Consider the following 23,938-nt stretch of genomic DNA (forward strand, 5'->3'; position numbering starts at 1 on the left):
GTTCATCAATGAATTAATCTGTTCAAACTGTTCTTCCTGAACAACCAGTACAGTGTTTCTGTCAGAACACCAGCGGCGGCTACGGGTTATGTCACTACGCCCGCTGAGCTGATCGCAGTTACGGTCAAATTATTTTTGCATCCTGTTTGCATCCTGTTTGCATGTTACTTTCTGTATTTGTGACGCACTTGAGAACGTGCTATTGCTTTGTAGACACAGGTCACTGGTCACCGTGGTGGTTGGGTTACCACGGCCAAGAGCAGACGAGATCTTAAGACGAGGAGTGGATTTTTCTACAAAACCATCTGTTAAATTGCAGCTTTTGAGACAAAACCTTAGTAGAATCGCCCAAATATTACAATCAACAGAGAGGAAAGACTCAACCAAACGCATTGAAAAGCTTTTCATGTTTGTGGAGTTTAAAATGTGATCGTCTGTGAAACAGAAAGCTGATTAAAATGTTTTATTGGAGCAAAAGAAGCATCGTCACAATCTAAAAACACAACAAATGAAACAACCAAATTCAGAATTATGATGTAAAAACTACATAGTTCTTCACTATCAAAAGTAAAATGACTCTTTATGCAGAATAAACTCTTCTGTATAACTTTAATATAATAAACAGCATGTTAGTGGATCATTATTACTCATTATCATGTCAGTAGTAGAACCTTAGCCCTTCAGGAAGAATATGATCGTATACCTTACTTCTGAGTGTAGAAACTACAGATGATGGATGAATGGAGTGGAGTAAAAGTCTAAAGTATTATGAACTGGAAACAGGATACTACACAGCAAAGGGTCTGTACTTTCTGTCATTGATTGAGAGGAAGAGGAGGAAGGAAAGGAGGAAGAGGAGGAGAAAGGAAGCCCCTGACCAGAGTGGACTGAAGGAACATTACAGCTCATCTCTTCCCTTCTTCCTGCTCTTCTTCTCTTCCTTGTGGAAGACTTTTCCATCCGCCTGCTTCTTCCAGCTCAGCTTGACGTCGTCGTCGTGCCCCTGGTCCTTCAGCTTCTGTTTGAGCTGAGAGACAAACACATGGAGAGAAGAAGTCTTCAGTAAAGCTGTTGTTCCTCTGCATCCTGTCTCACACTGTCCTCTGTTCATGTTGTCTGGACACAAGTCTACCTTCAGTCATGACGTGTCCACGTCTGCACAGAGCACCTTTACATTGTTCTCAGTCGTCCACGACCTCACACGTACCACCTGCTGGTTCTGTTGCTCCTGAGAGGAAGACGTACCTGCTTCAAGAGGCCCTCCATCACCACAGGGTCATTCAGATCCACAGAGGAGCTGCTTTTCTGCAGCCTCACTTTCACCACTCGCTTTGCAACAGGCTCAACGTCTGAAACACAAACAACCTTCATCAGTCACAACATGTCTGCTGATGATCATCAACATCCTGGAATGTTTAACACTTTGAATGATGAAAGAGAACAAGTATGGTCTTTTTCCATCATGTATTGGGGTAGCATAAAAGTTGGGTTACAAACCGCTACTACCTTTGGTGGGTGTCCCCGCTAGCACCTAGCTGTAACCAGCTAGCGCTGCTGCTAGTTCCCTATTAGCTTTCCGCTAGCTGTCCGACAACCACCGAAAGTTGCGGGACCAGCCCCTGCTCGACGCCCGACTCGGGCAGCTGGGATGCGGGCAGTAGCAGAGAGCTAGCAGCAGTAGGGAGCTAGTAGTAGCAGGGAGCTAGCAGCAGCGCTGGCTTGCTACAGCGGGGACACCCACCGAAGGCAGGAGAGGCTTTTAACCCGACTTTTACGGTAGGTTGGGCAGTTGATTTGCATATTTAATGTGTTTTCTATCCATAACTTTATATTTATTTAATTTATTTTGATCTACTTTTAAGTCCTCCTTTAAGTCCTGAGTGATTGACAGCTCACCTCTGTAGCAGATGAACACTGACATGACGTCACACTTCAGGGTCTCCCACTGTCCATCGGCACTAAAGTCTGCTGACACACAATCCTCAATGGGACCACGAGGCTCCAGAGGTTTCCAGTTCCTAAACGAGGAGTCACTTCCATCAGACCACTTCCATCCATCTCTGAAGAGGCCGATCCAGGCCCCGTTGGGCGGGGGTAGCAAATTCTGAACCCTCTGGTTCTCCTCCAGGTTCCTCACCATGGCCAGGTCTGTGTGGTGTTCTCTGCAGTAGCTTTGGGCCTGAGGCCACTTCATGCTGATGTCAATGTAGAGAAATGTCTCATTGGGCCCTGAAAGTAGAGCAGAGTGAAGTGCTGAGTAGAGGAACATCCCAGACTACATGCTGCAGAGCAGTTTATTGTTCTGAATGAATGTCAGCATGAAGGTGGATCAACACGGAGCTGTGTGAACATGAACATGCAGCGTCCATGAAGGCACCAGAGATGTTTTACCTCCAACAGACTTCATAAAAACCTGCTGAATGAGCTCATTAATCTGCTTTAAAGGACATTCACGTAGCTGAAGACTAGTTCCTGAACCAGCCTCAGTGTAGTCCTGGTCCTCTATAGACCTCAACCTAGTCCTGGTTCTCTCTAGATATCCATCAGTAAGACCTTCAGATAGAAGATAGTCTGATTCTAGAGAGTTCTTCTTAAAGATCCTCATCGGAGCCACCGGGTCAGATTCTGGTGAAACCAGATGACAGCTTGCAGGTTCACCAGAACCTCCTTCAGCTCAGACTCCAGCGGAGACCAGTCCAAGAACAAAACCAGAACACCAGAACCAACACTACCTCTTTAGTCCACAGGAGGCACCAGAACCAATACAATATGAAAGTTTCTCGTTGTTTCTAATAGTAGCTTTAATATTCTCACCTTTGCCATCGAAGCAGACTGGCCTGCCGTTCGTGTCAAAGTTGTAGTCGCTCCATAACCCATCTATAGACATAAATGTGCAGTGTTGAACTCCGCTCTTGTGGTCCGGTTGTCCAGACCTCCATCGTCTGAACTCTGTCTCTCCGGGTTTGTAGAAGCTTGTGTTTGACAGTGACCACCTCCAGCTGTTCTTCAGTCCTATCCAGGCTCGCTGAAAGCAACATTTTCATTCGTGAGATAACGAAATAGACTTTCAGATATTTTTACTTCTCATTTACAGTTTTGATTCTGACGATCAGTCTGATTTATTATTTCAAGTCCGCCTTAAACCAATATGCAGGCGCTAATATGAACATTGAAGCAGGTTTTATTTCTGTCATCACTGCTGTTCTGAAAGGACTGAGAGTCTCACAGCATGGTGACAGTTGAGCTGATGGCTAGCAGCTAACAGCTAACGATGCTAGAATTATACGATGCTAGAAGCTAACAATGCTAAGAGATAACGATGCTAACAGTGCAAAAAGACGCAACAAGACTCCATTATATAGTTACACGGACGATGTTTGTTTGATGAGATATTATGGTTGTAAATATCCAGTAAAGATGCAAAATCTTAAGCTGTAAATAAATGTCCCTGAAATCTAACATAAGAAAGCGTTGCACTAAAATATTAAAGTAAAGCACAAGTACACACAATTTGCATACTTTTCACCACTGTGTGGATGTAAAACTTTCCGACCGCCTGGTACTGACGTGATAAGACTCACAGAGCTGGAAGCGGCCATTTTGCTTAAATCCACTGTTGTCTTCAGGGTCTCCAGGTCCTGCAGGTCTCGTATGGTGGCCAGGTCCTGGTAGTTCTCTCTGCAGTGACGCTGTGCTTCAGTCATGTTCTTCAGCTCATAAACAACATGGTAGCGACGAACAGCCGCTGATGAGATGGCACACAGCCCTGATGACACACAACACGCTGATGACATCACATCTTTATTGAGTTTATAGACACGCAGTGAAGATCAGGACAACAAATATATATATATATATATATATATATATATATATATATATATATATATATATATATATATATATATATATATATATATATATATATATATATATATATATATATATATATGACATGCAATGACATGCATGTTTTTATGTCCAAATCCATTATTTAATTTTTAGCCTGTAGAGTTAAAAACTACTTAAAACACTATGAATAGTTAAATAAAAACTGAGACAAATTATTCAACAGTATTGTTATAATGTTGAAGTAAAGAATATAAAGATGGTAAAGTCTTGCCTGACACAACGAGGACGCTCAGGAGGAGTCGGTCCATCCTCGTCTCCTCTCCGTCTTCTCTGTCAGGCGCTGACTGCTGCGCTGCAGCTCATGTAAAGTTATGCAGAAATCATTTTACTGATGACTTTAACGTCATTTCACTAACAAAGACAAGCGGGGACATTTGACCTGCAGGGGACTTGTTGGGACACGGAAAAAGGGGAGAATTAGGAAATGCAAAGTGTAATGGAAATGAACCTTCTCAATCTTCAAAGAGAAAACAAATGATGTGAAACACTTAAATGTATTCAAGCATATATTAAACATTTATTAAACAGAAACTTTATCTGGTTATGAAACCACTTTACCTTGTTATTAAACCACTTTATCTTGTTATTAAACCACTTTATCTTGTTATTAAACCACTTTATCTTGTTATTAAACCACTTTATCTGATTATTAAACCACTTTATCTGATTATTAAACCACTTTATCTTCTTATTAAATCACTTTATCTGGTTATTAAACCACTATATCTTGTTATTAAACCACTATATCTGGTTATTAAACCACTTTATCTTGTTATTAAACCAATTTATCTGGTTATTAAACCACTTCATCTGCTTGATAAACCACTTTATCTGGATATTAAATCACTTTATCTGGTTATTAAATCACTTTATCTGGTTATTAAACCACTATATCTTGTTATTAAACCACTATATCTGGTTATTAAACCACTTTATCTGGTTATTACATCATTTTATCTGGTTAATAAACCACTTTGTAAATGTAAATCAATTAAATTCCAGATTTAATTGAATCACATTTTCTTTTCCCATTATCCCAGCTCGTGATTAGTGATTTGAATATGGAAAGTCAGTGCAGTCTGGGAGGAGTTTGGGAGAGACTTCCAGAGGGAGGGGGCGCTATAGACAAGGATCATTTCAACTCCATGCAAAGCAGCAGAGCCACTTAATGCACAAATCTCTCATGTAGTCATAACAACAGCATCACAGATACAGACGGAGGATGAATCATCATGAATATCACAATACAGCCCCATCTCTGTTGCATCATCTACGGACCAAATAATGACGACTCGTCCTCTTTTCACACTATTCCGTTTTGTGAAAAGAGTGTGTGTCTGTGTGTGTGTGTGTGTGTATAAATATATAATAAATATTTCATTTTGTGTCAATGAAATGCATGTTTTTATGTCAAAATCCATTATTTAATTTTTAGCCTGAAGAGTTAAAAACTACTTAAAACACTATGAATAGTTAAATAAAAACTGAGATAAATTATTAAACAGTATTGTTATAATGTTGAAGTAAAGAATATAAAGATGGTAAAGTCTTGCCTGACACAACGAGGACGCTCAGGAGGAGTCGGTCCATCCTCGTCTCCTCTCCCTCTACTTTGTCAGGCACTCACTGCTGCGCTGCAGCTCATGTAAAGTTATGCAGAAATAATTTTACTGATGACTTTAACGTCATTTCACTAACAAAGACAAGCGGGGACTTTTGACCTGCAGGGGACTTGTTGGGACACGGAAAAAGGGGAGAATTAGGAAATGCAAAGTGTAATGGAAATAAATTACCCTTCTTACAGGAAGCGCATTGCATTCACTGGATAAAAAAAATAGACCCCTGATCTCGTAATTACGAGATCCTGATCTCATAATTATGAGATCTTTTCTCGTAATTACAAGATCTTGACGTTTATTTACGACTGTGGCTTTGTTACGTTTTGCCATGTGACGTCGTAACCGTAGCTAACAAGGAGACTGACGATTGTTTTTGAAGCAGCAAAACATATGTTTTTCCAAGAAACCGAGAAAACGTTGCATGACAATGGTTTATGGGATTTTCTTTGAAAGCGAGGTGTTGCAGAGGAAAACACTGACCGAATGCAACAAGACAGACGTATTCTTAGACCGTCCCATTGCCTCAGCTGTACACCTTGAGGATCTCGGATTTTTAACAGGGGCCGCAAAGTTCTTTGAGTCACTACCAAACCAGACTGGATGCATTTCAAATGCATTAATTTGTGTCCATGAAGCATCCCGTGTTGGTTGAAATACTCCTGCAGAAACAGAGCGACATCCAGCACGTCAACGCGTGTGTGTTGTGGTTTGCTGTCGGTGTAGTTGTGGGGAAAGCTTCGTGAGCTAGCATCAGCAAAGAGCTAACACAGTAGGTTACTGTCTGGTGTATAAATACACTCTTAACCAGAGTAGAACACAATAGGGAAGTAGCAGGCTTTATAAAAAAAAAACACCAGACTATTGTAAACAACAAATACCAAAATAAGTTTTAAGAAGCGTACAGAACAAGAGAAGCTACCGCATTGTGGTTGTGGGCCTCCGCCAAACAGTTCACTTCCATGTCGGTCCAAATTGTCATAATTAATATGTGAATTATTGAGAACACCAAAATCTGAACTACTTTATCCTGGAGTCCAGGTGAACGTAATGAAATCCCCTCCACGCATCCTGAATGTCGCGTTCATGAGGAACGAGACGGACCTACGGAAGCCCACTTCTGCCACACAAATAAATAAAAAAATTAGGACGAAAAAAAAAAAAAATGGACGGAAAAAAAAGAAAACAAATTAGGACCTAAAATTTTTTTTAAAATTAGGGACAAAAAAAAAAAAAAAAAAAAAAAAGGACCAAAAAAAAGGGTCAATAAGAAAAAAAAAATCTACTTTTTTTATTTTTTTGTTGTTGACAAAAATAAAAAAAAACATCTCAACAATACGTTATTTCATCACTTTTATTTTACAATACCTTCATTTGAATGTAAATATGTATTGTTCATACAACACAACAAGTACTATCTTGTTTCAATTCACGTATTCTTTTAATTTAACACTGCAAGCACTGTTTTATATTCAAGTGCTCTTGTTATTTACCAAAATAAAGCTTGGCCATGTCAACCACCTGTATTTTACTCAGTTCTTAAAAATGGTCAATGGAAGTTTTGTGGGAGCGGATCGCCCGGGAGGACAAAGACTATCGCTGGTGGACGTCTCCAGACGGATCGTGCCAGTCTATTGTACTACAGTGATCATGCTGTGCCACATATTCAGCATTTTTGGACGAGCCTGTCCTGAGGAATAGTTCCTAAAAACATGATGTGGTTTCCTGTCATTAAAGATAAAAAAGTAGATTAGGGATTCATCTTTTTGTTGACTGTACTGTACAACGCAGCCGGATCCTCTTCAGCTTCCTGACCTCCGGTTCTGAGGGGCGGAAAAATACATGAAACGAGAGGATCTTAAGTCCAAAACATAATCGTTTCCAACTGTCAGTTGTACTCAATGTTCTCGTGTGAGGAGCCGCTCACCTCGAGGCCGCGGCGTTGAACGTCACAGCGGCGTAGACGATCGGCTCCTCCTCTTGGCGTGGAGGCTGAGCCGGTCCGGTGTTGGAGTAGACCGGATCGGCCTGCTTTTTGGAAAAGTGGACAGTGCCGTAGTGAAGTCCGTCCTCCGGCTCTACCGGTTGCATCTGTTGCACAAATCAGACTCAAAGTGACACGTGACGACGACCAGGCCGACAAGATGGACGTTATGGTAACTGTCACTCATAGATACTGTATCGCCCCTTTTCCCACGGGACGAAGAACCTTTCGGGGGAACTCGATGTGTTTCGAAAGCAGGAAAAATAAGTTAAGGGAGCATTCAGGTTGGACAGGAATGATGGTCCCCAATGAGGAACTCTTGTATCAACTTGACACCAATTTGGGAGATTTTCTCGATTTGGTATCAAAAGTTGGGCTTTGCTGTCGGATCCCAAGATCAACCTCCTCTTCCTCACCTGTTCCCTGGTGTCTGGCCTGCCTCCCTCACGCTCAGACGGTGGCTTGGTGGACCTCTTCTTTCTAGGGAAATTTAATTTAAAAAACATTTTTAATGAAGGCATTTTGAATTACGTACGAAAAACAGTGTTATGAAACAGAACCGCTTACAGGATCCAGAGGAAGACGGAGAAGAGTAAGACGGCGAGAAAGAACGCAGGAGCTGTGGCAACAGCTATTAATCTCCATGCTCCTAAAAACAAAAGAGGTCGGATGAAAGAAAAGATGAGAGACCAAAAGAAAAGACGTTGAGTTGTGAGAATGTGTTTGTAAGATCTGGCACTTTAAACCATGGCGGCAGGGCGAGCGAATCAGCAGCTACTTCCTCCGTTCCCTCAATGCGAGCTGGGAGATTTACGCCAACGTCACGTTCCAGTGTGGAGGAACTCACCTGCTGCTACACCCAGATAAAAGGTGGAGTTACTGCGTCCTCTGGTGTTCTGGGCTTCACAGGAATAATTCCCACTGTGTTCATCTCTGAAGTCAGTGATGGTGAAGATGTGTCCTGATGCTTTTGGTGAGTCTTCATCCTCCTTGTACCAGGTGTAGCTAGCTGCTGGGTTAGCATCACTGCTACAGGTTAGAGTCACTGAACTGCCCTCCACTATCTCACCAGAGGGACTCACTGACACAGAGGGAATCTTTGGAGCGTCTGGAGGAGAAATACGTATAAATTGATCAACACTGATGTGCAGAGTTTGGCCCAAGAGAAGAGCTAATGTTTTGTACTCACACTGGACATTTAAAAATAGAGATGTAGAGTCAATGCTTCCATGTGGATTCTCAGACTTGCAGTAGTAGATCCCTCTGTCCTCAGAGCTGATGGAGGTGAAACGACAAACACCTTCTGGTCCTTGAAGCAGTGTTTGGTTCCCCTTGTACCAGGTGTAGCTAGCTGCTGGGTTAGCATCACTGCTACAGGTCAGAGTCACTGAACTGCCCTCCACTATCTCACCAGAGGGACTCACTGACACAGGGGGAAGCTTTGGAGCGTCTGGAGGAGAACATGTGAAATTAAATGCCAATGCTAGGATGCTAGGATGTAATGCTGTGTGCGTAACAAGCAATGTGCTACTACGGTGTCCCAGGCGGTTCAAACAGACACATACTGGAATCAAAACTATTTCTGCTCCCATAGTTAAGTCGTTTAACTCACATTTCACAATAATAGAGACGTAGTCAGACTTCTCTATCCCCAGCTGGTTCTCAGCTTCACAGTAAAAGTGTCCAGAGTCAGAGGACTGGATGGAGCTGAAGACGAGCTGAGGTCCTTTACTGAGAGGAGTTTGGTTCTCCTTGCACCAGGTGTAGCTAGCTGCTGGGTTAGCATCACTGCTACAGGTCAGAGTCACTGAACTGCCCTCCACTATCTCACCAGAGGGACTCACTGACACAGAGGGAAGCTTTGGAGCATCTGGAGGAGACATGAATGAAGACACAAATATTAAATAGAAGCCAAATATTCACCTGCAAATATATGTATCGAGCTTTTATTGTGAAAGATCAGAACATAACGAGTGGATCCAGAATATGTCAAATACGTCAAGGTTGAACGTAGTTTCCCATCTTTTTCTGGACTACAAAGCCTTAGAATAGTCACAGTCTGTTTTTTTAAAGAATAAAAAAAAAAAATGCCCTCGGGTTTTTCCAACTCCATGGTTCAAGGCCCAAACTATAAAAAATCATAATAAAACAAAGCCTTGGCCTGTTACCAAGGATTTTAGTTCAAAAATGGTAAAGTTATAACCTTTATGCCTAAACATGCTCGGAGTGGGGCATGCTGGGTATTAAAATGTGCATAAATTTCTGCTTAAGACGTGTGGCGCGTTCGAAGAAACGTCCCGTCCAAGGAGTTGGAATAAAAAAAGACAACCCAGCCGCACTTGGGGTACATTTTTCTGTTCGGATAGAACTCTTCCCACAATGCTTTGCTGTATTTCAGCAATTTTAATGACGTTAATCAACGTTGTGGATCCGGAGATCTTGTAGGAAGCGTCACTTGGTTAAAAGAGAAATGTAAGTATATGCAAGAATATATATATATATATATATATATATATATATATATATATATATATATATATATATATATATATATATATATATATATATATATATATATATATATATACATATATATATATATGTATATATATATGTATATATATATATATATATATACATATATATATACATATATATATATATACATATATATATATACATATACATATATATATATATATATATATATATACATATATATATATATATATATATATACATATATATATATATACATATATACATATATATATATATATATATACATATATACATATATATATATATATATATATATATATATATATATATATATATACATACATATATATATATATATATATATATATGTATTATATTTTGGAGATGATTCCTTTGACTTACACACTGGGAGAGAGCGGTACGCCTCATGTCCGTCAACAGCGCAGGAATAGCTCTTCTTATCGTTAAAAGAGACTTTGTAAGTAGATGTTTCTTCCTTCATTTCCTGTTTATTTCTGTACCAGACATATGAAGCATCAGGAGCTTCATCACAACTGCTGCGACACCTCAGCTCGACTTCATCCCCGGATCTGGTCGCCTGCACCCAGAGGTCTGGATCTAACCGAGAAAACAGCAGCAAATGTCATTAAAATACATGAATTCACACAGAAATAATGCTCACAGGAGCGCTTCCTGGACGCCTCGTGAAGACGTTACCTGTGACGGACAGAGAGACTCCAGGTGAGCCGGTGAAAGACCTGCCTGGTCGGTTTGTCGTGAACCTGAACTTGTACTCGGTTGAGTCGCTTTCTCTCAGGTCTTTGATCATCAGAGTGCAGTCGTTCTTATCAAATTCATACACCACGCGACCCTTGTACTGTGACTCTGCTTTCAGATCCACATTAATCTTCCCTTTGATGAACCAAAATCTCTTTTTGACTTTGGCTTTTCCCGTCGTCGGGTACGCGAAAGTGCAAGGGAAGCTCACCGTCGATCCCTTTAGGGCGCAGACGTGAGTAGAAGTGTAAGTCACTGCCCAGTCGCCTCGACCCGTTATCACTGTAACGCAGGAAGCAGGAAGAGCATTCATATTCACAACACAGGAAAGACTCTTTTTTTAAAAGTGGTTTCTCAGAATTTTTTCCCCCATGAAATGTCAAACCAACGCGACCAAATTTTTGGTAAGACTCGTCTGTGCGTAAATTAGCATTTATTTTATTGTCATTTCCACGACCCCTTGTAACTTTGTGAACCCCTTGTGACTTTTTAGATAAAACCAAATAAGTGCATTTAGGTGGAGTGATCAAGAGATCTCAGTCTTTTCATTATAACATGAAAACAAAAAAAAAGTGTAGTAAAAGTCCTGTAAATGTGTTATATTCATGTGTTCATGACGTGCATTCAACTATTGTCTAAATACTACATTTTATCACTTTTTACTGTTTACACACACATTTCACACAATGTTTGCTCATGGACATTTGGTTTAAAGTCCTTGAAATTTGATTAAAAGTCGTGAAAATTTGGTTAAAAATCCATGTCAAAATGTGTATGAACCTGCACACACACACACACACACACACACAAACACACACACACACACACACACACACACACACTCAGGTTCAGTAACTACAAAACAAAAAATTCAACGTTGACTTCTCGTTTCACACCGGAAAGGCCAGCAGCCTCTTTGGCCCCGCCTCCTCGGCCCCGCCCCTCGGCCACGCCCCCTTTGCCCCGCCCTCTCTGTGCTTTTACGGTCTCAACGCGACTGCAGACAGAAACGTTAAATAATAGACTGAAAGAGTTTCTGCAAAGGTATTTAGGGACCAGAACAAAACCTCCCGCGACCCACCTGTGGGGTCCCGAACCCGACTTTGGGAATCAAATAATTCTCGGCAGTGTTGCTGGAGTGATTGCCGCGCTGGCAGTTTGCTGCTTTGTTTCCTCCCCGCCTGCCTTCATAGAAGCGTAGAAGGGACCTGCTGCTGGGTGGTTATATTTAGACAACCAGGAGGCGACTCGCTGCCGCACAGAGAAGTGAAACATCTCGGTGACAAAATGATTCAGCTCGCTTTGGTTCCTATTTTTCTGGAGCTCTTGGCAGATGTTATCTTGTTCTCTCTCAACAACAAACAAAGGATGCACATGCGGTTGATTGAAGCAACAATAGCCTCACACCACCTGAGTGTTTAAGGAACAGGATGCAGGAAGACGCTCAGGACTCACACAATAAAACCACCTGCGAAAAACATCACCACCCAGAAAAAAACATCATATTTGAAAGACGGCGACCACAACGACATCGTGCAACACAGAAACAGAGGTGAGTGTTTGTTTTGATGATTTAAGAAGTTGTTTGTACATGATTTAAAGCAGGAGACGGTACCTGGCAGAGCGACGAGGAGCATGAATCCACCTGCGGCTGCTTTTGAAGTCATCGCCGCTGCTCGCGATGAGGGAAAGAAGACAGAAGTCAGACTTTCATGAACCAAACAGACCGGCTTCCTGTTCAGACCAGCGATGCGATGAGCCGGTGAATGATTGGAGGAGAAAACAAACCCGTATTAAAATAGAAAAGTCCTAATTATGACAAAAGAAAAAAAAAGTCACAATCATGTCAGAGTTACTGAAGTGGAGATTTCTACTGAAGTGGAGATTTCTACTGAAGTGGAGATATATATATATATATATATATATATATATATATATATATATATATATATATATATATATATAATTAATTTATATATATACATATATAAATTAATTATATATATATATCATTAATTTATATATATATATATATATAAAATAATTATATATATATATGTGTAATTATACATATATATTATATATATATATAAATATATAAATTTATATATATATATATTTATATATAATTAATTTATATATACACATATATATAAATATATATATATATAAATATATATATATATATATATATATATATATATATATATATATATATATATATATATATATATATATATATATAAACCATACATAAACCAAACATTTAACATGAAACACAAGCAGCGCAGACAAGAACAACAATGTATAAAGTCTTGATAAAATAACTTTTATTACTTTACAATTATACAGTATGTAGTTTTTCATTTAATAATTTATACATTTTATTCATTTTACAATCATAATGTTTTTGCTTGCTGGATATCCACTGCTTCTTGTTTGATAATAGGCTGAAATAAACTGACTTTTGACAAATGTAAGTCACATTTTTTATTATATCTGCTCAATAAACATGATGTATTGCAGCAGAATCAGATTTAATTCGATGTAAATTTCCACGTACATGGAATTTGACTCTGGTATTTTCTTTGTTCTTTGTACACATACAAAAAATAAATATAAAAGACACACAAAAAAAGAAAAGAAAACGGAACGTGCTGATGCGTTATTGTGTCAATAAAGGCTCAGTTTATCCAAATAACAACACAGAACGGGGGAGAAACAACACCACCTTGTGGTATGTACAAATAAACAATGAGTAATAATTACAGAAAGAATGACCAAACACAAACACATATTTAGCCCCATCGAAAACCCACGAACAAACAACTGCTGGTGTGTTTTGTGTTCCTGTGTTAGGTTGAAGGTCGTCACCTCTTGTGTCCCTGCACTTCCTGCCCCTGTGATTGTCTGACTGTGTAATTGTTCCCTGCTGTGTCGCCTGCCCCTCCCCTGTGTGTTTGAACCCTGCTGTTCTGCCCCAGTGTGGGATTGTACTGCAGATTATCTGTGTCCGGTTTTTGATTCCTGTTTTCGTTCTTCTCCCTTTTTTCCCTCTCCTGTCCTGAATTTTTAGAAACACTTATTCTTTTTGAACTGTTGCTCTTCGTCTCACCCCGCCCCCATGACAGGAACAGATCCGTGTTGTGTTCATTTGTTGACGGTGCTGTACAGGGCGAAAGAATCCTCTTCGTCTTCCTGGCGATTCGTTCTGCAGACGGAGAAGTTAAACGTATAAAACCCCTAAAAAATAATCCGATAGAGATTAAAATATGCTGCTCACCGCGGGTCGCCACTGGCGCTGTCGGTTTGGACAATGGCGTAATCGACCTCGTCCTCCTCGTCCTCCTCGAGTTCTTCCTTGGTTCGTCCGTGGGGCCGAGCTGGCCGGATGTTAGAGTACAAGGCCTCTTCCGGTTTCTGGGTGAAGCGGACGCTGGAGTAGAAGAGTTGTTCTGCTGCCGGTGAAGACGCCAAGTCATACACCAGATCCACGTTCTGACGGGACAAACGCAACTCCAGCATCAGCACGTTTTGTTGTTGACCTTTTGCATACAATTACCTCACGGTAAGAAGGCTGTTTTTTAAGTATCACTCGGCAAAAAAACAAAAGCTACGAAACAAAAGTTAGGTTTAGGCTCTGCTGACCACCAGGGGGCGACTCCTCTGGTTGTATAGAAGTCTATGCTTCATGTGTTGAAGCTGCATTCTCTCTCCTGATCACCAGGGGGCGACTCCTCTGGTTGTATAGAAGTCTATGCTTCATGTGTTGAAGCTGCATTCTCTCTCCTGACCACCAGGGGGCGACTCCTTTGGTTGTATAGAAGTCTATGCTTCATGTGTTAAAGCTGCATTCTCTCTCCTGACCACCAGGGGGCGACTCCTCTGGTTGTATAGAAGTCTATGCTTCATGTGTTAAAGCTGCATTCTCTCTCCTGACCCCCAGGGGGCGACTCCTCTGGTTGTATAGAAGTCTATGCTTCATGTATTAAAGCTGCATTCTCTCTCCTGACCCCCAGGGGGCGACTCCTCTGGTTGTATAGAAGTCTATGCTTCATGTGTTGAAGCTGCATTCTCTCTCCTGACCACCAGGGGGCGACTCCTCTGGTTGTATGGAAGTCTATGCTTCATGTGTTGAAGCTGCATTCTCTCTCCTGACCACCAGGGACAGAAAGCGCTTTTCAGGCTCTGACATACTTGAACTCTTATCTTCTCACCTGAGCTCTGTCGTCGGCTCTCTGGTCACCGTCAGGCTGCCGTGTGAAGGACTTCTTCCTCCTGGATGACGGAGGACAAGCAAAAGCAACAGAACGGATGAGTTGCTGGATTCAGGCAACAGAGGGCAATATTTAAGATGCAACTCGTGAGCACGATCATATCGCAACAGAATTGCTCACCTGACCCACAGGAAGACGGCGAGGAGCACGATAGCCAGGAGAACAACTGCCGTTGTCCCCGCGACCGCTGACTTCCACGCTCCTGGAAAATCAAGAGGAAACACTGACGATGAGGGGGAAAGGATACATAAGCAGGTGAGTAAACATTATTTACCTGCTACAACATTCAGATGGAAGATGGAGTTACTGCGTCCTCTGGTGTTCTGGGCTTCACAGTAATAACTCCCACTGTGTTCATCTCTGAAGTCAGTGATGGTGAAGATGTGTCCTGATGCTTTTGGTGAGTCTTCATCCTCCTTGTACCAGGTGTAGCTAGCTGCTGGGTTAGCATCACTGCTACAGGTCAGATTCACTGAACTGCCCTCCACTATCTCACCAGAGGGACTCACTGACACAGAGGGAAGCTTTGGAGCGTCTGGAGGAGACGTATAGAATAAATATTTCTGCAGATTATGGCAGGATTTATTAAGGCAACATGTATATATGTGTGGTAGAGATTAGGTGACCCTTTCAACTTTTTACCACCGTGAAAGATTCACAATGTAAATCTAATGGTTGCTTCGTGTGAAGCAGGTAACTGCAAGTTTCTACCCTGAAAGGGTAACGACAGTATTTTGAAACCTATATTCTCCCGTGTTTCAGTGTCTAAGTGACTGACGGGGAGCGAGATGCACTTATATTAACAATCACAGCCTAGCAAGGTGATAACAAACACTTTTATTTGACTTCAACGACACTGTCTACGGCGATGTCGCTCCACACCGGACCAATCTCAGAATTTGTTGGTAATTTAGGCACAAACACAAGGAAATAGGGTCCAGGTTGAAAAAGTAACCAAGTGGCTCTTTGTGGTCTGCAGCTGGTAGGACGGTTAAAGTTTTGCTTGTTTATGATGGATATCTATTTTCCTTTTACTAACACTGGAGTGTCAAAGGGGTTTGGTGATGTTTTGTACTCACACTGGACGTCCAAGGTGAGAGACGTAGAGTTGATCCGTCTGTATTGATTCTCAGATTGGCAGTAGTAGATCCCTCTGTCCTCAGAGCTGATGGAGGTGAAGTGATAAACACCTTCTGGTCCTTGAATCAGTGTTTGGTTCCCCTTGTACCAGGTGTAGCTAGCTGCTGGGTTAGCATCACTGCTACAGGTCAGAGTCACTGAACTGCCCTCCACTATCTCACCAGAGGGACTCACTGACACAGAGGGAAGCTTTGGAGCGTCTGGAGGAGACGAGTTAACAGAGATTTTTATCATTTCACCTTTTGGTGCGCGAAAATCCTCCCACCCCAATTTTAAGTCCCAGCATGCTCCATTCAGACCATGTTTTGGCTTAAAATACGTCACATTTTTCCAATTTTTGAACCAAACGACAGTTTAAAAAAAAAAAAAAACTCCATTAACAAGCCAAGACTTTGTTTTATTGTGATTTTTGTTGCAGATTCTGATTCTTTAGGTCCTAATCCTAGTCCATGCTCCATTCAAACAATATTTTGGCATAAAATATGTAATTTTTCCAATTTTTGAACCGAACGACACAGGTTTCTTTGACTGAAACTCCTTCATCAACAAGCCAAGACTTTGTTTTATTGTGATTTTTTGTTGTAGGTTCTGATTCTTTAGGTCCTAATCTTTCCAAAAAGGTGTCTTATTGACGCTCCGGGAGGCTTTATTTTGGTATTTGGCTCATATCATGCTGGATGTTCATAGTTACCATCAAAATATCTTTTAAAAATGATTTTTTTTGCAGATATACATTTTTTTCTCAAGACTTTGCTGAACAAATACATACAATAAACACACGTATTGGAATTAATTTGAGGTTCCTACGACGACTCAAACACAGGGAACAAGATTTTTAAATGAGCTCTTTCTTTACTCACACTTCACATCAATAGAGACTTGTGTAGACTTCCTCCCCAGCTGGTTCCCAGCTGTGCAGTGGTACTTTCCAGAGTCAGAGGACTGGATGGAGCGGAAGACGAGCTGAGGTCTTTCATGTAGCACTGGTTGGTTCTCCTTGTACCAGGTGTAGCTAGCTGCTGGTTTAGCATCACTGCTACAGGTCAGAGTCACTGAACTGCCCTCCACTATCTCACCAGAGGGACTCGTCACCACTGAGGGAAGCCTCGGAGCATCTGGAGACACATATTAATACTTTCATCATAACAAAAACATCTCTACGTCATCGCTTTCTCAGTATTACACTCGTTTGAGTATTACCTGGAGAAGCCAGCGGTCATGTTTGCATGTTTTGTTTTTGCATTTGCACGATGAAGAACTCGTAAAATAAATTGCTCTTTAGCACTACCGGTGGTCAAAAGCTCCACAGAGTGCCTTCATTTATACTTTTAGTGTAGGTACTTCAAAAGACAATTGTTTTTATGACTTTAATTTCTAGGTACTACTAGGATTCAGATTTTTAAATGTTTGTATATATCACATTGGGTTTTAAAATATAATTTACTGTTATAGGTTCAGATAAAATATTAAAGTGATGACCACCTCACTGCAGCAATGACTATAATCCTACGATACTGTGTAATATATATGACGATGGTGAGTTTTCCCTAGTTTTAAATGCAGGACTTTAACTTGTAACAAAGTATTTCTAAACTGTGGCATTACTACTTTAACTCATGTAAAATATCTTAAAAGAGTACTTCTTCTTCAATATGAGGCCCTTGGAAGCATTAGTGTGAGTTTAATTTAGACTCGTTGATCCTAGATGTGTGTGTGTGTGTGTGTGTGTGTGTGTGTGTGTGTGTGTGTGTGTGTGTGTGTGTGTGTGTGTGTGTGTTTGAAGTATTGTGATGTTTCGTGAGACTGTGATGTGATGAGTTGACAATTGAGTCTGATATTCACACAATATGTTTGTCTTTTGGCCACTAGGTGGCAGCAGAAACAAGCTGTGGAAACAAGACCGATACTATCAGCTCATAGCTGACAAACTGATGCCTCTTTACACACAAACCAAACAGACTCCTCTGGTTGTATAGAAGTTTCTGCTTCATGTGTTAAAGCTGCATTCTCTCTCCTGACCACCAGGGGGCAACTTTTCTGGTTGTATAGAAGTGTATGCTTCATGTGTTAAAGCTGCATTCTCTCTCCTGACCACCAGGGGGCAACTTTTCTGGTTGTATAGAAGTCTATGCTTCATGTGTTAAAGCTGCATTCTCTCTCCTGACCACCAGGGGGCAACTTTTCTGGTTGTATAGAAGTCTATATAAACGACTCTACTTCTCTCTTGACGTATTCCTTCAGTAAAAATTCTCAATCTCTAGTTTCAAGTCTTCTTCAATACAGCAAAATGTTCATTTAGTAAATTATGGTCATTTACTAAAAAGCATGGGATGTTTTAGGGCTTAGTGTGATTGACAGGCCTCTACAATAGATGTATACTGTGTCTTTACATCACTCCTCCACATTTAAAGTATGGTGGTGTCCTAAACAGTGAAAACGTTTTGGCGTAAACTCACACACTGGAGGGGAGCGGTGGCTCTGGTAAGCGCAGGAATAACTGTTGGAGGGATCGACGTATCCTCCGTAAGAAGGAGATGTTTCATCTGGAACCTTTTTGGTTTCATTCTGGTACCAAACGAAGGACGAACGGCCCGAAAGAAAACAGCTGCTGTGGCAAATCAGCTTCGGACCAGTGGAAGACCAGATCACCTGCACCTGTACATCTGGCTCTGTGAACGAGGAACATGTGATGTGAAATGACACCGTGCACAATCTACCACTTTCTTATGTACATTTGAATCTCTTTTCAGACCGTGTGACACTCGAGCTGAAAGCTGAGCAAAAGAGACTAAAGTCTTGACGCAGCGCAGTATAACACTAGCAGTATAACATTAGCATGATAACATTAGCAGTATAACATTAGCAGTATAACATTAGCATGATAACATTAGCAGTATAACACTAGCAGTATAACACTAGCATGATAACATTAGCAGTATAACATTAGCATGGTAACATTAGCATGATAACATTAGCAGTATAACATTAACATGATAACATTAGCAGTATAACATTAGCATGATACCATTATTATGATAACATTAGCAGTATAACATTAGCACGATAACATTAGCATTATAACATTAGCATGATAACATTAGCAGTATAACATTAGCATGATAACATTAGCAGTATAACATTAGCATGATAACATTAGCAGTATAACATTAGCATGATAACATTAGCAGTATAACATTAGCATAACAACATTAGCATGATAACATTAGCACTATAACATTAGCATGATACCATTAGCATGATAACATTAGCAGTATAACATTAGCATGATAACATTAGCAGTATAACATTAGCATGATAACATTAGCAGTATAACATTAGCATGACAACATTAGCATGATAACATTAGCACTATAACATTAGCATGATACCATTAGCATGATAACATTAGCACTACAACATTAGCATGATAACATTAGCACTATAACATTAGCATGATAACATTAGCATGATAACATTAGCAGTATAACATTAGCATGACAACATTAGCATGATAACATTAGCACTATAACATTAGCATGATACCATTAGCATGATAACATTAGCAGTATAACATTAGCATGATATCATGACGAGATTAGCAAACTCACGTTAGCTAGCTGATGCGCCAGCCGCTACATGAGCTTTGCTGTGATTGTAATGCTACACAGAGGTTACTGATGAAATATTAGCTATTAAAACTCTGGTTTACACTGAAGTATAATCATGGTGATGAATTCTGACACGTCTGCTACATTAACTGAGCGATCACTTTGTGTTCATCTGTACCTGTGACGGTCAGCGTTGTACCAGGTAAACTGGTCCCCCAGGCAAAGTCCCACGTTTTGAACTTGAAGCGGTACTCGACTGAATCGCTCTTTCTCAGGTCAGTGATGGTCAGAGTGGAGCGTCCTCTCTCTGTTTCCACGACCTGAACGCGACCTTCATACCGCTGGTCTTTACTCAGGTCCTCTGGTTGATCACGGTTGAACCAGTATTTAGATTTGATATTGTAAAAACCGTTATATGTGCAAGAAATGTTCACTGACGAGCCTTTGAAGGCACAGATTCTTCTGTTTGCGTACGTCACACTGTTGCAGGATTGACCTTTAACACCTAAACAAATGAAACATTTGTGGTTATTACTTTAAAAAGAAAACGCTTCAATGCAGTAACTGCATCGGCATAAAAACACACGTGCGTGAAAGCTTGTAGCTGCACAGCGTCATGTGAGTGGAAGTCTGTGGAGGAAACTTACACTCTGACGGAGACGGGAACGCCTCGTATCCTCTCGCAGCACAGGAATAGCTGTCTTTCAAGTAAAAGTAGTGATTAAAAGATTTCTCTTCTCTCCAAATTTTCACTCCGTTCTCGTACCAGCTGTAGGAAGTTTGATGAGTTGGAAGACAACTGCTGTCACACTTCAGGTCAGCCCACATACAAGGGTTTCTTAGACATGATGATGTTATTCTGATCTGCACCTGGAAACCTAGATTTGTGAAGAAACAAAACATATGAACTCTCATCGGAGACCCCGTCAGTGTTTCCTACATGTTGAACCCGTGGAGCTGACCTGCACAACAAGAAGTGTTACCTGTGACCGTCAGAGTGACTCCGGGTCCTCTGGTGTCTCTCCAGTCCGGTCGGTCCGTGGTGAACCTGAACCTGTACACTGCCGAGTCGCTCTCTCTCAGGTCAGCGATGGTCAGAGTGCAGACGCTGTCGAGACGACTGACCTGCACTCGACCGGCGTACTCTGGGTCCGATCTCAGATCCACCGGGTCTTGATCCTGTGTTTCAGTAAACCAGAAGGCCCTCTCAACTGTTGCATCACCGTCATTTATTCTGGAGGGTGGTGTGCAGCGGCACGTTAAGTTCACTGTTGATCCTTTGAAGGCACAAATCATAGTGGGATCGGAAATCACTCTGCTGTTAGTCTGAGCCTGAATCACTGGAAGAGAAACCAGAAACCAGAAACCAGGATCAGTCATAACATCAGAGGACAGAGTTCAATGTGTGGACTTCTGGGACTGAAGAGTGAAGCCAATCATGGTGTGTCTTAAAGCTGCATTCTCCCTCCTGACCACCAGGGGGCGACTCCTCTGGTTGTATAGAAGTCTATGCTTCATGTCTTAAAGCTGCACTCTCTCTCCTGACCACCAGGGGGCGACTCCTCTGGTTGTATAGAAGTCTATGCTTCATGTCTTAAAGCTGCATTCTCTCTCCTGATCACCAGGGGGCGACTCCTCTGGTTGTATAGAAGTCTATGCTTCATGTCTTAAAGCTGCATTCTCTCTCCTGACCACCAGGGGGCGACTCCTCTGGTTGTATAGAAGTCTATGCTTCATGTGTTAAAGCTGCATTCTCTCTCCTGACCACCAGAGGGCGACTCCTCTGGTTGTATAGAAGTCTATGTTTCATGTCTTAAAGCTGCATTCTCTCTCCTGACCACCAGGGGTCGACTCCTCTGGTTGTATAGAAGTATATGCTTCATGTGTTAAAGCTGCATTCTCTCTCCTGGCCACAAGGGGTCGAATCCTCTGGTTGTATAGAAGTCTATGCTTCATGTCTTAAAGCTGCATTCTCTCTCCTGACCACCAGGGGGCGACTCCTCTGGTTGTATAGAAGTCTATGCTTCATGTGTTAGAGCTGCATTCTCTCTCCTGACCACCAGGGGGCGACTCCTCTGGTTGTATAGAAGTCTATGCTTCATGTGTTAGAGCTGCATTCTCTCTCCTGACCAAAAGGGGGCGACTCCTCTGGTTGTATAGAAGTCTGTGCTTCATGTGTTAAAGCTACTTCCTTCTTTTTGAAACACTTAAAAGCTTAAGGCACTTACATCTCTATCATGGTTTTCATTGTTTTTTAACTAGAAAAACTATTTTAAAAAAAACTATAAAAACTATTCAAATAAATATTAGTTTTCTTTGGTATTTTCCTTATACGCAGATTCATAAAAAGCATTGACGGGTTAAATGTATGTTGATATTGTCCAATGACAAGTCTGATCAAGTGTTTATTCACATGTTTATATTTGAGAGAAGACGCATCACAGGAAAGTAACGAGTTAAACATCAGAAACATGTTTGAAGGCGCGGTGAGGAAACGTCACTGTACTTCTTTTCTGAGGAGGAGAGAAAACTGAATATCAATTATTAGCAAAGTGAAAAAAAAGCGATCGGCTTGCTCGGTTGGCTTTCTGTCTGTGGTCGGGCGTGTGACGGGGGAGAAAATGCAGAAGACGGAAGTGAAACTCTAAACCTCCAGGATGGCAATATAAAGTCTTATTGGTGGCACTCTGAGGTCACTCTGTCACACTCTCTCACACTCACTCTCACAGACTTGTGTGCTTTAATGAAGCAATTTGGCCAAATCCTAGAAGATAAAAACAACATGAAGTACAAAAGGTCCAATCTTACTCTTCAGCTCCAGAAAAATGTTCTTTCTCAGCCGATTTTCTTGAGAATTCACTATAAAACTCAACTGGGTCGAGTCGGCCCCTTAACTAATGCATCAAGACTGGCTTTTTATGAAGAAGATTACATTTTAAACTGATCCAGTGTTGTCTTTACACTCCCTCAAGTGTAAATTAACACTGGATCCCAGGTTTAACTTTCAAAATGCCGGCCTCTTTGAGATGGGTTTAGCACAAATAATCAGCTTTCCTTGAAGAAAGTTAAAGTCAATCAGGTTTTTTGAGTGAATCCTCGTTGGTGAAAGAAGCCTAAGCAATAAAAATATAAAAGTCATTAATATAAATGTGGACGGTACCTGATGCAGACAGAAGGAAGATGACAAACACACTCGTGGCTGTTGTTAAACTCATAGCTGCTCCGCTCATTTCTGTTAAAAACTGTCCTGAGCGTTGTCAGTTATTCAAAATAGGGATGTGGTCGTGAAAGAAAACTTATGAGCTGATAAAAAAAGAAAAAGCCTTGCTTCCTCTTTAGATGATTAGCATGCATGAGCTGCTGGTCGTCTGTACATCCCCGAGTTGAAATGAAGAAACGTTTTGCAAACTAAAGACGCTCTTCCTATCATACTGTAAATCTCACAGTCTCACCTCCCCTGCGGTGACCTCACATGACCTTGGCCCTAAGTCTCCTAACCACTTTCTTGACCTCGATGGAAAAACGTCACGGGGTCAAAGAAAGTACAACAACTAGTACAACTACAAGGAGGAAGAAGGACTACACAATAAGCTCAGCAGGAATACGCTGCCATGAAGTGTTTCTCTCTGTTGCATGCAGGCTTCATGCAGAGCTGCGTCTCTCACTGTGGGTGGAGGAGAGGAACCAGACGCCTTCCTTCCTGCTGTCATCACACTTTACCATCAACACCGCCTCCAGCAGAAACACACAATTCACCCCTGCAGTAAAAGTGAAATATCAGTATTTCCTGTAGAGGCAAATCAATCACACATAGATGACAGAAACTGCAATCTGCAACCTCGCCACTAGATGTCGCTGTAAGTCACCGTTCTACATTAAAAAGGAGGATGTTGTCTTGAAGCTTTGAGTCTTCTTGGAACAGAGCTGCTGTTTAAAACCGGCCTGGCTTCCTTCCTCTTGACATTATGAATATTCATGAGCAGACCGATGACGTCAATCCTCAAGATGGAATGAAGGAATCATGAATTTATCAAAATCATGTCATAATTTTTTTATTTATTATTACAGAATTAACTTCTTTTTTTTTACAGTCAACACTTGAAATGATGCAGGCAACATTTT

At 41.1% G+C, this 23,938-nt stretch overlaps 1 long non-coding RNA gene across 1 annotated transcript; it reads right to left on the reverse strand.

The window, feature by feature from the left end:
* Window positions 1–7,503: 7,503 nt before the first annotated feature.
* Window positions 7,504–8,104, reverse strand: LOC137798724 (uncharacterized). Its single transcript, XR_011079386.1, has 3 exons — window positions 8,080–8,104; window positions 7,929–7,992; window positions 7,504–7,619 (listed from the first exon to the last, which is right to left on the reverse strand). It is a non-coding gene; the product is annotated as an uncharacterized lncRNA (long non-coding RNA).
* Window positions 8,105–23,938: the final 15,834 nt, after the last annotated feature.

Source organism: Clinocottus analis, unplaced genomic scaffold, assembly GCF_023055335.1.
Source record: "Clinocottus analis isolate CAN_PGR_092001 unplaced genomic scaffold, fCliAna1.0.p SCAF_31, whole genome shotgun sequence".
Lineage (NCBI taxonomy): Eukaryota > Metazoa > Chordata > Actinopteri > Perciformes > Cottidae > Clinocottus > Clinocottus analis.